This window comes from Narcine bancroftii, chromosome 4, assembly GCF_036971445.1.
Source record: "Narcine bancroftii isolate sNarBan1 chromosome 4, sNarBan1.hap1, whole genome shotgun sequence".
Classification (NCBI taxonomy): Eukaryota; Metazoa; Chordata; class Chondrichthyes; order Torpediniformes; family Narcinidae; genus Narcine; species Narcine bancroftii.
Window position 1 is genome coordinate 72,124,910 of NC_091472.1, and position 14,151 is coordinate 72,139,060.

Genomic DNA, 14,151 nt, shown 5'->3' on the forward strand with positions numbered 1-14,151 from the left:
GTTCGGATACCCCGATTACATTCATGAGTGAGGAGTTGCAGCAATATTTCCTTTCCAAGGGTATAGCCATGAGTGGAACCACCAGCTACAACCCCCGCAGAAACGGTCAGGTGGAAAAGGAGAATGGCACGATCTGGAAGGTGGTCCTTTTGGCCCTCAAGTTGAAAGGGATGCCCATCTCCCAGTGGCAAGAGGTCCTTTCAGAAGTGCTGCATGGCCACCAGGTCCCTAATCTGCACTGCGACTAATGCCACCCCACATGAAAAATTGTTCTCCTTCCCTAGGAGGTCGGCTTTGGGAACCATTCTGCCAGTTTGGCTGATGACCTCAGAGCCGATGCTTCTCCAGAAGTGTGTTAGGACCCACAAGGCAGACCTACTGGTCGAGGAAGTGCACCTCCTGCATGCTAACCCACAGTTTGCTCTGGTACAGTATCCGAAGGAAGGAACAATATAGTGTCCTTCCAGTACTTGGCTCGAGCTGGGACCCCGACACCCAGTAGCCCCCGTCAGCGACCAGTCAGCCCCAGGGACCACCCTAACAGTGACGAAGCTGCCCCCCTCCCCCACCCCTACAAACAAGTCCCTCATCCCCCCCCGCACAGAACTGGAACACACATACACAGCTCAGCCCTCCAACACCCAGCCTGTCGAACAAACCACCATTCCACAGGAACCGACGACACAGCACCAGATAAAACCACTGGATCAGCTGAACCTATGAACTGTTATGGACTACAGGACCAGTGCCAATGGACATTTCCCTGTGTCACCCTGCCGGATGTCATCCAACAAAAAAATGGGTGAATGTGATGGAACACAGCATTACAGGCATGACCTCACTGGGCTAGGCAGGCTGGCCTACCTTCCGTACCTGTAGCTTCTCCCTGTAAGATCCCTAATAAAGACTGAGAGCCCTAGTCTCCTCCCTCATACCTCCCTTGGACGTGAGCCAGCAGCATGTGGAGGCATGCAGTCGTTTCTGTGGGTGGTCATTGATCGTGCCACATAAATACAGATCTCTGGTGCTTTCTTAGTGTTGCACCCACTAAATTTATTTTTTTTTGCACATTCAGCTTTTATTTAATTTGTGAATGTAGCATTAACACTTTTTTGAATTTGAGGAGAGGGATTGGCCACAGAAAAAGTTGGAGGGAGATCTTGCCTTGTTTGGTCTATGTGTGCCACCTTCTGGATAGCTGCAAACTATTCAGAGCTGGGTGCTGTGGAATATCAGTTGTCATATGAAGACTAAATGAGGGTTGAGTATCACTGAATACATTTTCTTTAACTGAAATTTTAAGAATGTCAATGATTTGATTCCATTCAAGAATTTCATCAACTTTAAACTATAAACAATAGGGTTATTCACTTTAATAAAATGGAAGAGAAAGGTTTGGAATTTTTAATGAAGGATTCATAGAAAAGACACACATGGTAAACAGTCCTCTAATAAAGTGTAAAATAAAATTCAGTCAAATGGCTTGGAGTGAGTAAAGATGCCCAATGTTTACATTAGATTTGCAATACTGGCTATTTTAAAGAAACATAATCTAATGGATAGAATAAAATTGTAAGCTGATGGATAGAATATTGGATTTGCAGATGAGCTGAAATAAATTTCAGAGAATGAAAGTAGGTATAAAATGGTTAAAGTCCAGATTGTGCATTAGTTTGATATCTGTATTATTCTTTGCAATGCATGTTGGTTCGCCAACGTGAGATCCCGTCTGCATATGTTCAGCCATTACATCCATTGACTTGCGAGGAGAAGCACGTATTTTTAGCGCAGGAGCAAAGAAGCACTGAATCGGTGGGAAATTGTAGTAGAGCAATCCCAAAATAGCGCTAAATTAGTGGGCCTGCAGGAGCGGAGCTCTGAAGGAGATCGCAGGAGAGCAATCCACAAAAATGGAGTCAAACCCCCAAACGAGCCCTCCGGAGAAGGAAGTGAGTGGTAAAAATTCTGGGTCTACCGTCGGTAGGTTCCTGGGTCCTGATGGGGGGAGGCCCCAATGTAGCCCTCTGGAGGCGGAGGTGTACCAGAAAAGGCCTGGGACAACCGGCAGGAGGTTCCCGGGTCCCGATGAGGGGATGGGGCTGAGGCAGGGTGGCAAGAGCCTGAGGAGGAAGGACTCTAAGAAGAAACCCATACCACTTCATTAGTGCCCAAAGTCCAGCGGGCCTGCCGGGGTGCAGTGTCCCAGCTGAGGAGCAGCAAGACCAACCTCCCTCCTGGGATCAGGCAGCAGTGGCCTATCTTCATTGAAGATGGGGCCCAAGGCTGGCTGCACTGACCTAGCTTCGTTGAAGTTGGGGTATGAAAACGATAGCAGTGATGCCGATCTACCTCTGTTGAGGGTAGGATCAGGTGAGAGGGATCTACCTTCGCTGAAGGTGGGGTCCAAGTCTGGCTGCACCAACCTGGCTTCATGGAAATCGGGGTCTCAAGAAGCAAGCAGTTTACCATTATGCCGCTGCATGAGGTGAGCTGCATAAAACGATTGGACCTCAGTAAATCGAGTGGCAGCGAAGTAGAGTACCCCGCAGAAGAGCAGGTTGGACCTGATTCATACCTAACACATCGCATAGCGAAGCCACTCATTTGGCAGGCAAGAATAACCACCAGAAAAAGCCTGAGGAAGGGTGTGGTATCTGTATAACAGGCACCCGCTCGATCAGGGTCCAGGAGTAAGGCCTGCCAGAGAGGAGAAGCCTCAATCAGCAACAAAATTGTAAGTCGTCTGGACAAATTGGAGGAACTGGTGATGGCCATGGTAAGTTTCCTACACCATCAGAGCAGGGGGAGGACATTTATGATTATGCATGGGAAGATGATGAAGGGCTAGTAATGGAGGCCAAGTCACCCAAATCACCATACACTGCTCAGGCCAGCCAGGATGAAAGCCATATATTCACTGTTGCCATGAAGTATGCAGTACTGAGGGGTATCGGTCAGCCACTAGAGGATGATATTGTGAGGTCAATAACTTATATGGTATCGAATGCTTTTCAGGAGATGGTACTGGAAGAATCCATCAAGAAGTACCCCTGCCCAGTTTACTGTCCTCTGTTGAAGGTGTCTAAGGTAAACCCCACAATATGGGACAATTTGAAGGTTCCCACAAGGGCAAAAGACATGAAATTGCAAAAAAAACTACAGGGGCCACTGGTTAAAAGTATCACTGCATTCGCACAAATGTTCTCACATGATTTATTGGAGACCCAACAAGACGCTCTGGGGCTGTTATCCCACGCAATCTATGAACTGAATGCCTTCAGTAAGGAGCTGATTAAGCTCAACCTAAATGTAAGATATGCTCATTTGTGCAGACCATCTCACCCTGTAATGAAATTTCTATTTGGTGACGATCTCAGCAAACAGGTGAAAGATTTGAATGAGCAGCAGAAGACAGCGGTTGGCATGGTCAGATGGCCGAGAGCACAGGCAAGAGAACCTGTTATGTTTCATCCCTATTGCAGGAATGCAGGGGAATTTAAGCGAGTTATCCAAGGCGGTTTCCCGCTCCAAGCAGCAACAGCCAGCAGGACTTTTTTAGGGCAACGCCCTCCATGGAGACAGTGGCTGCAGAATTTTCCCGCTCAAAGTGCTTCATGGAGCTAGTCCCAGAATGCATCAGCCCGTAGTCAAGGCAGGTCGAGGAAGTGAACGACACGCATTATAATGTGTTTGGACATTCCTGTTCCTGGTGGCAATGATTTCACACACTCAAATGACTAAAATTGAGTACATAAAAAAATTACATTTCATTGCCATTTTCTCTGAGTTAACCATATTCCTGAGAGGGAAAGTGAAAAAATATTAGCACATGAGGCATACCTGAGGTTATGTAAATGAGGGAGATTAAATAGAACAAAACTACAAAGATGCACAAAATGCCCTAACATCAAAAAGCACATCAAAAAGGGAATCAAAAAGTACATTATAACCTATGAACCCTCACTGCTGTAATAGAAATAATGTTGTTATATTTCTGACTTAGTCCATAGATTTTTAAATGTTTGAAGAAATAGCTATCGGAATAGGCAGAAGATTTAAGGCAACTTGAAAGTGTTAAGGCATCTGAAAGCCAATGCTAACACATTGTCAAATATATTCATGGTCATGCATGCAGGAAAAGCATTTTGTCAATTTATATTCATCACTTATCAATAGGAATACTAACAAGCAATCTGGGACTATTAAGTGTGGTGGTACACCACTGGCCTACTGCAAGGGGGCAACCTGTGTACCTGCAGGAGTGTAAGGGGGACAGGAAAACACCTGGCCGGCTGCCAATCAGTCAGCCTGAATGGATCAAGCCCCACCCGGTCGGGGGTCAATCACCCTCCGGGATATAAGCCTGCGCCGGCCTCCCAAGGCCTCACTCAGAGTTGCTGCAGCTGCAGCCACAGCCAGCCTGGCTCTGTGGAAGTCTTTGTGGATTAAAGCCTGTTGTACAGCCTTGCAACCGCTGCAACCGTGCCTGCCTGTCCCGCATCGGACTTGTCAGACACCAACGAGCCTGCAGCAGACGTGGATATACCCCTCCATAAATCTTTGTCCACGAAGCCAAGCCAAAGAAGAAAGAAACAGTCTTTACCTTGTGTGTGTGTGATTCTGGCTAACAGCGCACCACATAAAGAAGGCTTCTTGAACTTCCTGACACTCACCACTGAAACCAAAGTTTGAGCATAGAATAATTGGAAAAAGGTCAGAAGAGTTAACAGTAAACACTGGAGCCTCACAATGTGCTTTTCTTCTGTGTTTCTGAGAAAGGTTTTCTGCACATACGCAGCGTTGAGAAGAAGATTGGAAAAATTCAAAGTTTTTTTAAGAATTGGTGCTACAGTCGTAAGCTCAGCTCAGTTTGGAAACTTTGAAGTTCACCATTTGCAAATTGAAATCTACTGTGAGAGAGGGAGGAAGCACATGACAAAGAACTTAGAAATAACAACAGGCTGTTCTTTTAAAAACCACCATGTGGTGTGCTGGCAGAGGATAAAGCTTTAGTACATCCTTTCACAGGCATCGAAAATATCTCAATCGCATCACATGATAGTAAGGATTTGAAGTCGATTGGGAACAAAAAAAACCTGCATGCTGAAGCTTTTTGCAACCAAAGTAAGGCAGTTCTGCAGGTCAGCTCTAGATCCCAAGGCAGCTTCAGAAGACTTTTCCTGAAGCCAACACATTGAAACATCCGTGAAAAAGGCAACAAATGCCTTTACACTTTAAGGAGTCTGAAGAGATTTGGCATGTTGCTGAATACTCTTTCAAACTTCTGCAGGTCCACAGTGGAAAGTTTATTGACAGGTTACATCACAGTGTTGGGAAATCAAACCCAAGAATGCAGAGAGCTCTAGAAAATAGCAAACATCGCCAGGTCCACCACAGGCTCTGACCTCCCATCCATTGAAAACATTTATGTGAGGCGCTGTCTTAAGAAGGCAACCAACATCACAAAGACAAAACTTTTTCTTACTGCTACCTTCAAGAAGAAGGTATAGAAGCCTGAAGACTAAGTCTAAATTTAAGAATAATTTATTTCAAATGGCTATCAGACTCTTGAACTTCTCCTGGGTACTTGACTTCACAAAGAGTTGTCTGATGATTGCAAAGTCACTTTTTGATGTAAATTTTTTTCCAAAAAGATTTTGGCTGCTGCAAATAAAATGTTTGATGCTTATGTACATTGTGCAATGTATATGACAATAAACTCATTATCATTGTATATCTAATGCAGTGTGTAGCGTGAATAAAAGCTCTCACAACTGGAGGGAGAACAAACACTTTTATTAGCTTATAACTAAGGGTAGGGTCTTACAGTGGTCTTCAGAGGGGCTCAGGGTTTAGGTGGGAAACCAGAGTTATATATGGGTAGATGGGGGCGGAGTCGGGAGGCAGAGCCAACCATCAGTATAACACACCAGCAGTGAATCTCAGTTCACTGCATTCACCCTTCTGCAGAATTTATGGTCTGTGGATGAAGACAGAGAACAGTGATTAAAAAAACCCAATTTTTAAATATACAATTATTTACAAATTTTAGCAGTCTGGGGGTCTGGAGATCCTGGTGGAGCTCCCTAAGCATGGAAGGCCTTGGACTCTTTGAGTCTCCTGGTCCCCTAGTGGGGGAGGAGTGGCGGGCACGGGTTCCGGTTCAATGGTGGAAGGGGATGCACTCTTCTCCTGAACCGGATTCCCTGAGGTCCTGACTGGGGGTAGTGGGAATGAGCTCGGTGGCTTGCAGGGCACTTGAGGCAATGGACCCTCTATTCCAACAGGTGCAAGGTCCCTGATGGAGAAGATGTCATCCTTCCATCTGGGTACTCCACATAGGCATACATGGGATTGGCATGGAGCCATTTCACGCTTTCCTCCAGTGAGTCAGTCTTGTTTCCCTGAGAAGGACTGGACTAGGAGTTGTGAGCCAGGTTGAGAGTGTAGTTCCTGATGCCGACCTTCTTTCAAAATTGAATAGGAGCTCATAAGGAGTAGCGTTGGTTGCAGTACATAGTAGCGACCGGATGGAATGGAGCCCCATAGGAAAGACTTCCTGCCAGCGTGAATCTGGAAGGCCAGGGCCAGTTTTATAGCCATCCAGACCATGGGGTTTTCTTTCAACCTGCCTGTTCCCCGGGGGTTGTAACTCGTAGACCTGCTGGATGCGATGCCTCTCACTGGCAGGTACTGACGTAGCTCCTCACTCATAAAGGATGAGCTCCAGTCACTATGAATATAGCTGGGATACCCGAACAGGGTGAAAGTGGAATCTAGGACCTTTATGACTGGCGAAGTGGATGTATCTGGACACGGAATGGCAAACAGAAAGCGGGAGTATGCATCAATGATAGAGAGGAAGAAAATGTTCCCATTTGTGGAGGGGAGAGGTCCCTTAAAATCGACACTGAGCCATTTGAAGGGCCTGGATGACTTGATCAGGTGTGCCTTTGCGGGGCGGTAGAAGTGCGGCTTGCACTCCACACAGACCTGGCAAGAACTGATCATTTCACTGACATCTTCCATGGAGTAGGGCAGATTGCACGTCTTGACAAAATGAGCCATGCGGGTAACCCCTGGATGGAAGGGCTCATTATGCAGAGAATGCAGTTGGCCAGTGTGTGAAGAGGCACAGCTTCCTCTGGATAAGGCATCTGCAGGGCCATTAAGGGCTCCTGGCTGATAGGCAATGTCATAATTGTAGATGGAGAGCTCGATCCTCCACCTAGCAATTTTGTCATTTTTGATTTTTCCCCTCGTGACATTATTAAACATGAATGTGACCGAGTGCTGGTCAGTGAGGAGCGTAAATTTCCTACCAGCCAGGTAGTGTCTCCAGTGCCTCACGGCTTCTACAATGATTTGAGCTTCCTTTTCCACAGAGGGGTTCCAGAGCTCATAGCCTTGCAATGTCCAAGAAAAGAATGCAACCTGCGTTCCCACCTGGTTGAGTCTGTCTGAAGTGTCGCTTTCCACTTGGAAAGGTACATTCTCGTCCACCACGTGCATGGTGGCTTTCACAATGTGATTTTGGAGATAGTTAAAAATGGCTTGACCTTTAGCTGAAAGGGGGGATATAGTGGCTTTTAAGAGAGAGTGAACCTTATCGGTGTTTTGAGGGATCCTCTGAGTGTAATACAACAAAAACCCCAGGCATCTCCTCAAAGCCTTTATAGTCCTGGGGGCGCATCCTATCGGGATCGGGGCCAATGATGCCGTTCTCCACCACATAGCCAAGGATAGCCAGACATTTAGTCCTGAACACACACTTGCCATGTGGAGAAACCTCTGGAGGTTGGCATCATGGTCTTCCAAGGTATGGCCACAGATGGTGACATTATCGAGGTAGGGGAAGGTAGCCTTCAACCCGTACTCATCCACCATTCCGCCTATCTGCCTCTGGAAGATAGAAACCCCATTAGTAATGCCGAAAGGGACCCTCCAAAATTGATAGAGACAACCGTTAGCCTCAAATTCCATATATGGACGTTCCTCAGAACGGATTGGCAGCTGGTGATTAGCAGCTTTCAGGTCAATGGTCAAATACACTCAATACTGCGCAATATTATTCATCATGTCCAAAATTTGAGAGAGGGGCTATGCGTCTAGGAGCGATTAATGGTTTGGCTATAGTCAATTACTAGCCTGGATTTTTTTTTTCCCTTTTTACCACTATTACTTGTGCTCTCCACGAGCTGATGCTAGGTTCAATGATACCTTCGTTAAGCAGACGTGGTGTCTCAGATTGTTTGAAATCTCAGTCTGTTGTGCTGTACCTCTTGCTCTTGGTATCAATAGGTTTACCATCAGAAGACAGATTCGGGAAAAGAGGTGGGGGGTTGATAATCAGTGTGGAGAGGCTGCATATGGGTTCTGATTTTAGTGGCACTCTGTTTCGAACCATTATGGGGGGGAGGGGAGCAGAATATTCCAAGGTTATCCTTTTAAGGTAACACAGGAAGACAAGACCCAACAACACTAGAGCACACAATTCATCAAGTACATATAGGCGTATGTTACAAAATTCACCCCCTTCAAACGACAAATGTACTATTACAATGTTGTTGAATACGCATAGAGTATGACTGAGACGCAAAGAATATGCCATAATTAGAAGGATACATCTTTAGGTTGTATTCTTGCACACTCCATGAGTCTATGAAATTTTCAGTAGAGCCTGTGTCAATTAGGCATTTAGTGGAATGTCTGTTTACCTTCACAGTCACTATGGAGTCGCTGAGCTAGTGAGGTCTAGTCCTGATCGAGAAACATCGAGGCCAGGACCCCGGAGACTCCATACTCCTCATTCGAGTGGCTCCCACTGTCCTGGCTTGCACTGCATGGGTAAGATGGCGTCGACCTTGTGGTGCAGCAAGTTGGCCGCTCTCCTTCCTCCTCTGACGACGATGGCACCATTTGAATTTGAATCGCAGCAAGATGGCTGCCGAGCCTTTTCACTTCATTTCCTCACTGCTACCTTCCGTTGGTGTGTAGTGCAACAAGTTGGTTCAGGTGAATTCGGGGCTGATGGCTTGGGGCTAGAGTCGGATCCGGTAGCGGTGCAGGCCACGGACTTCCTCAGGCTTCCCCCTCACATGGCAATCCCTCGCACAATATCCTCTCTTGCTAAAGCTGGAACATACTGATCTAGGCAACGAGATCAGGGATGCTGGCTCGCTGCAGAAAAAGCACTCCCTAGCATGGGAGTGCTCCCTAATGCAGGAAGCAGCAACTGTTAGGGCTGGGGTAGTGGAAGCAGCCGGTCTTTGGAAGGGGTCACCTGAGTGAGTGAGCTAACTGGCTTTGAGGTCATCATTCTCAAGCCTGATGCAAGGATTTGGCCAGTTCAACGTGACTAGCCAGGTCCTTCTTACCCGACTCGAGCAGTCACAGACCCCCTGTGACTTGAGTGTCCCAGATCTGTTCTTCTTCACAAGCGTGGCCCGTAGCCACTTCGTACCTGCACTTCTCGGCAATTGTCCACAGATCCAGCAGGTGGTCATCGATGGTCTCTCCTGGCAGTTGGCAATGTAGAGAGAGTCGGTGCCTTGCTAGGACCTCATTTTGTGACTTCAAGTATCGAGCCTTTAAAACCTCAATGGCAGCATCATATGTAGTGCAGTCCCTGATGACTACATACCCTTTCGTTCCTATCCTCGAAACAAGTGCAGACCTCCTGAGTTCCTCGGTGTGGAAGACATCTCTGGTTGCATTCAGGTAGGCTTGGAAGCAGTCTAGCCAGTACATGAACTCCTCAGCTGTATCGGGGGCAGAGGATCTATCAGGAGCATACCTGGTTTGAGTAGCACTTTCTTCATTTAGGAAATAAGCTAATAAAATTGTAGCATGAATAAAAGCTCTCACGACTGAAGGGAGAACATTCGCTTTTATTAGCTTATAACTGAGGGTAGGGTCTTACATTAGTCTTCAGAGGTTTAGGTGAGAAACCAGGGTTACATATAGGTAGATGGGGTGGAGCCGGGAGGCAGAGCCAGCCATCAGTATAACACACCACCAGTGAATCTCAGTTCACTGTACAGTGGTAGATAAATATTTGATAATATTAAGGAATAAAGGGATAGGGAAAAATTACACTGAAGAGGAACTGTGGCCATGACCAGATTAAAGGCTGGGGCAGGTTTGAAGGGCCTTCTGGCTGACTCCTGCTTCTACGTTCTTGTGTTCTTGTAAGTGGTGCTGCTAACAGCACCTTATATCAGCTGCTCATTGAAGCAAGATATCAGAACGCAGTCAAAGTACTTTAGGTCCATAGAAAGGTTTTTAGATCCAGTTTAATGTACACAAGGCAGAATTTCTAATGATGGCGATGTTTTCCCCTCTAACAACAATGCACAGCAGCAAGATTTGAAAGCATTTGAAACATAAATAGGAAAAATAAGAAGATGCAGACAATGAAAATGCTCTAAATGCCCCTATTATTGTGAGATCGACATGGGCCAGCTTCACATTCTCTGCCAATTCATGTTTACAGTCTAAATTCTTCTGTATCTGTTCTCCTGGCCGTGCATTCCAGGCATCTACCATTCCTTGAGTAAAAAAAGCTTGCCTCATAAATCTCCTTTAAACTTTCCTCCCCTCACCATAAAGCTGTAGTATTTGACATTTCCTCCCTGGAGAAACTCCGTCTACCCATCTATGCCTTCAAATTGTTATTTATTTCTATCGGTCATTTCAGCCTCTAATGCTCCAGGGAAAAGATTCCAAGTTTGTCCACTCTCCTCATAACTGATACTCTCTAATCCAGGCAACACCATTGTGAACCTTTTATTCACTCTCTCCAAAGCCTCCACATTCTTCCTGCAATGCCGTGATCAGAACTGCATTTAGCACGCTGAATGTGATCTTCCCAAAATTTTATGCAGCTGGAAGATGACACTCAACGGAGGAAAGCAAAAATGCTGCACACCTTATAGCCTGGGCAGATTGCGAATGCCAGACTTAGAAAAATACTATTGGCAGCACAGTCGAGATTCATCACCTCACTCTTTGAGGGGGAAGGTGTCCCATCCTGGGCCAAGTTGACCTGTTTGTGATAGGCAAGCAGGTAGCAAAGGACTTTCTTTATAAATAGTACACTAAATTGCTATCAGGAAAAAAAATGCACCCTTATATTCAAACAAATAATCCTCATTTGGAACAAAATTAACTAATATGTATGAACCAAAGTGGGGCTGTCCCCAAAAACACCCCTGACTCCTAATAGACTAATACCATTGACAGTGGGTAACAGATCCTGGACACTTGGCAATGTAATGGCATCAGGTGTATAGTAGAGGACTGTTACAAATGGGAGTGGCTAATGTCATTTCAACAACTTGGGAATAAATATGATTTATCAAACAAAACATTCCACTGCTACCTTCAGATAAGATATTTTCTACAGGACAAATTAGGTCCAACTATGACCTATGCAGTGACATAGAGACCATGATTCAAAGGGGCAACACAATGAAGCTCATTTCAGCAATGTTTTTCTTGCTCGAAATGGAATGACCTAAACCAGGCCTTGACAAATCGAGGTAGAGGTGGGAGTCGTACTTCGGACTAATGATTGATGAACAGTGCTGGTCCGACCTGTCACTGCAGTCATCAATGTGCGGTACAGGATGGCACAATACCATTTTCTATACCAGCTGTACCTGATGCAGCAAAAATTGAACAGATCTAAACCAGAATTATCAGATCAATGTTTTAGATGTGGCATTGCATCAGGATCATTTGTGTACACAACCTGGACATGTCCCAAGGAGAGACCCTTTTGGGTGGAACTGGGCCAAGCCCTGGAAAAAAAATCATAGGTAAAGAATTCCCACAGGACCCAGAGTTGTTCCTGTTGGGAAAGATAATGGATGTAGGGCTTACAATGAAGGTATTCAAATTTCAAATCCAATTTGTCTTGATCACATTGGCAGTGGCCAGGAAGTGCATAACATTTGCTTGGAAGTCCACTCATGCCTGAACTTTTGAATGCTGGAACACAGAAAGGCAGAGCTGTGCTCCCCTGGAGAAAATTATCTCCAACCTAAGAAAAAATACAGCACTTTTTGAAGGTCTAGTAACCTTACTTAAACTACATAGGGGCACAATTGTAGTGTGGACCACCATGCCTCGCCACCCTACCCTACCCTCCTAATCCACCCCTCAATTGGCAGGGGAGCAGAGAGGGTCCATCCCATTCTAACCAGGAAAAGCCACAAGAAAAAGAAGGCAGCCTATGAACTTCCCGCCGTGATGCGTTCAACCCATAACCCCTCCCCCCACCAAATATAAGTTTCATACCTTTGTTGTGAGTGTTTTGGTTATTGTAAGTGTCATTATTTTGGTGTTAAGTGTTCAATGTTGGGGGGAAGGGGATAAAAAGAAGAGCTTAAACTCTATGAAAAGTTTGCATGGAATTAACAAATAGGAAATGTTGATAACGATATGAATAATATTGACAACTGTTGGAGCTTGAGTGGAAAAACTATAAATAATATTTTTTTAAATGCCACACACCTTCTTTACCATGCTATCTATTTGTGTTGCCACTTTAAGGAAGCTATGGATTTGCATCCTAAAATCACACTGTGATCAATGTTTCTAAAGGTCCTGCTATTTACTGTATACATTCCTCCTACATTTGACCATTGCACTCAACCATAAGACCACAAGACATAGGAACAGAAATAGGCTCTTCAGTCCATCAATTTGAATATGACACTTGCCTAGAGTAAACTTAATCTACTATTGCTCCACATTTCCATCTGAACAAATTACTGATGAGACCAATTTCTATGTCATTTGCCAGCTTATAGTGCCAGAGACAAGTATTCAAATCCACCAATGTCAATAGAGAGTTTATAAAAATGTTAAAAATATGATTACCAATTATGCTGTTGTGGAATTTTTATTGTATTTGTTCCAATTAATATATCCCTTGTTCTCCAAGGAGAACAGTCCCATCTTTTCTATTCTCTTCACATAAATCCTTCTGTTCTAGTGCAGAGGATATTATTGAACATCATACTTTTCCAAAGCTTTGACATCCTTCCTAAAATGTAACATCCAGACTAGTCACCACATTTTGGCTAAAATCAAGGTCCTGCATTAACATACAGTGAGAGGATGCAGCTAAGAACTATTAAATAGCCTGAACTGTGTTCTGCTTTTGGATCATATTCTTTTCACAAAGAAATATAGCACACACCTCTTACATAAATGGTTGGTTATTTGTACCAAAATAGCTTGTATTAATTATATTAAATGGCAAATTTAAAGTAGAAAGCTGAAAAATAATCAGCATTTAAATAGACCTAAGGAGTATGGCTCAGCAGGGAATTGACATAATTTTCAATTTTGTTGTTCAATAATAGTCCTAAATCTGGCAGGTTTTTTTTTGCATTAAGTGCAATAAATAGAGTATATAGAAATCAACATGATTGTTTCCTTAGTATTTTTCATTCTTTAAAGGCCAGTCTGGATTTGAATTGTACTTTAGGCTAAATATGTCAGACTGTGGGTTGTTGCCTTTATACTGCATTATATTGTTTATTGTTGTCACTGGACTGGGCTGGGAACAGAAACCGCCTTATGTGTATTATTGGCAATAATGGACTTGTATACAGAAATATCAACCTATTGTAATCGTGTAAAAATATACTTTATCAAAGACAAAGGGGAATAATTATTGGAAACCAGATATTCCTGCAGATTGTACAATGGTGAGAATTTGCATGCTAATTGAAACTATTTCTGATTTTAAAAAAGCTTTTGTAAGCTGGTATTTATTGGCGTTGAGTCACAGTGAAAAAATGTAGACATTCAAAGGTTAAATGTGAGGAGATATTGTTTTCTTTCTGCAAATGCTAATTCTCCTCATCTTACTTTTAATGTATCTTTTCACACTCTCAACTGTTGATTTGTTCCTTGCACCAGTTTCATCATCTCATTAGTGCCATGGTTAGCACAATGCTGTTACAGCACCAGCAACTCAGGTTCAAATCCAGCACTGTCAGGAAGGAGTTTGTACATTTTACCCTTGTCTTCGAGGATTTCCTTCGAGGCTCCAGTTTCCTTCCACCCTTCAAAACATACAGGATTGGTAGGTTAAGTGGGATATTTGGGCTGCACAGGCCCATGAGCCAGCAG

At 44.4% G+C, this 14,151-nt stretch overlaps 1 long non-coding RNA gene across 1 annotated transcript in view; it reads right to left on the reverse strand.

Moving 5' to 3' along the window:
• The window catches only part of LOC138760675 (uncharacterized), a 254,735-nt gene that overhangs the window by 158,256 nt on the left and 82,328 nt on the right, over nt 1-14,151 (reverse strand). The gene's annotated exons all lie outside the window — the stretch shown is intronic.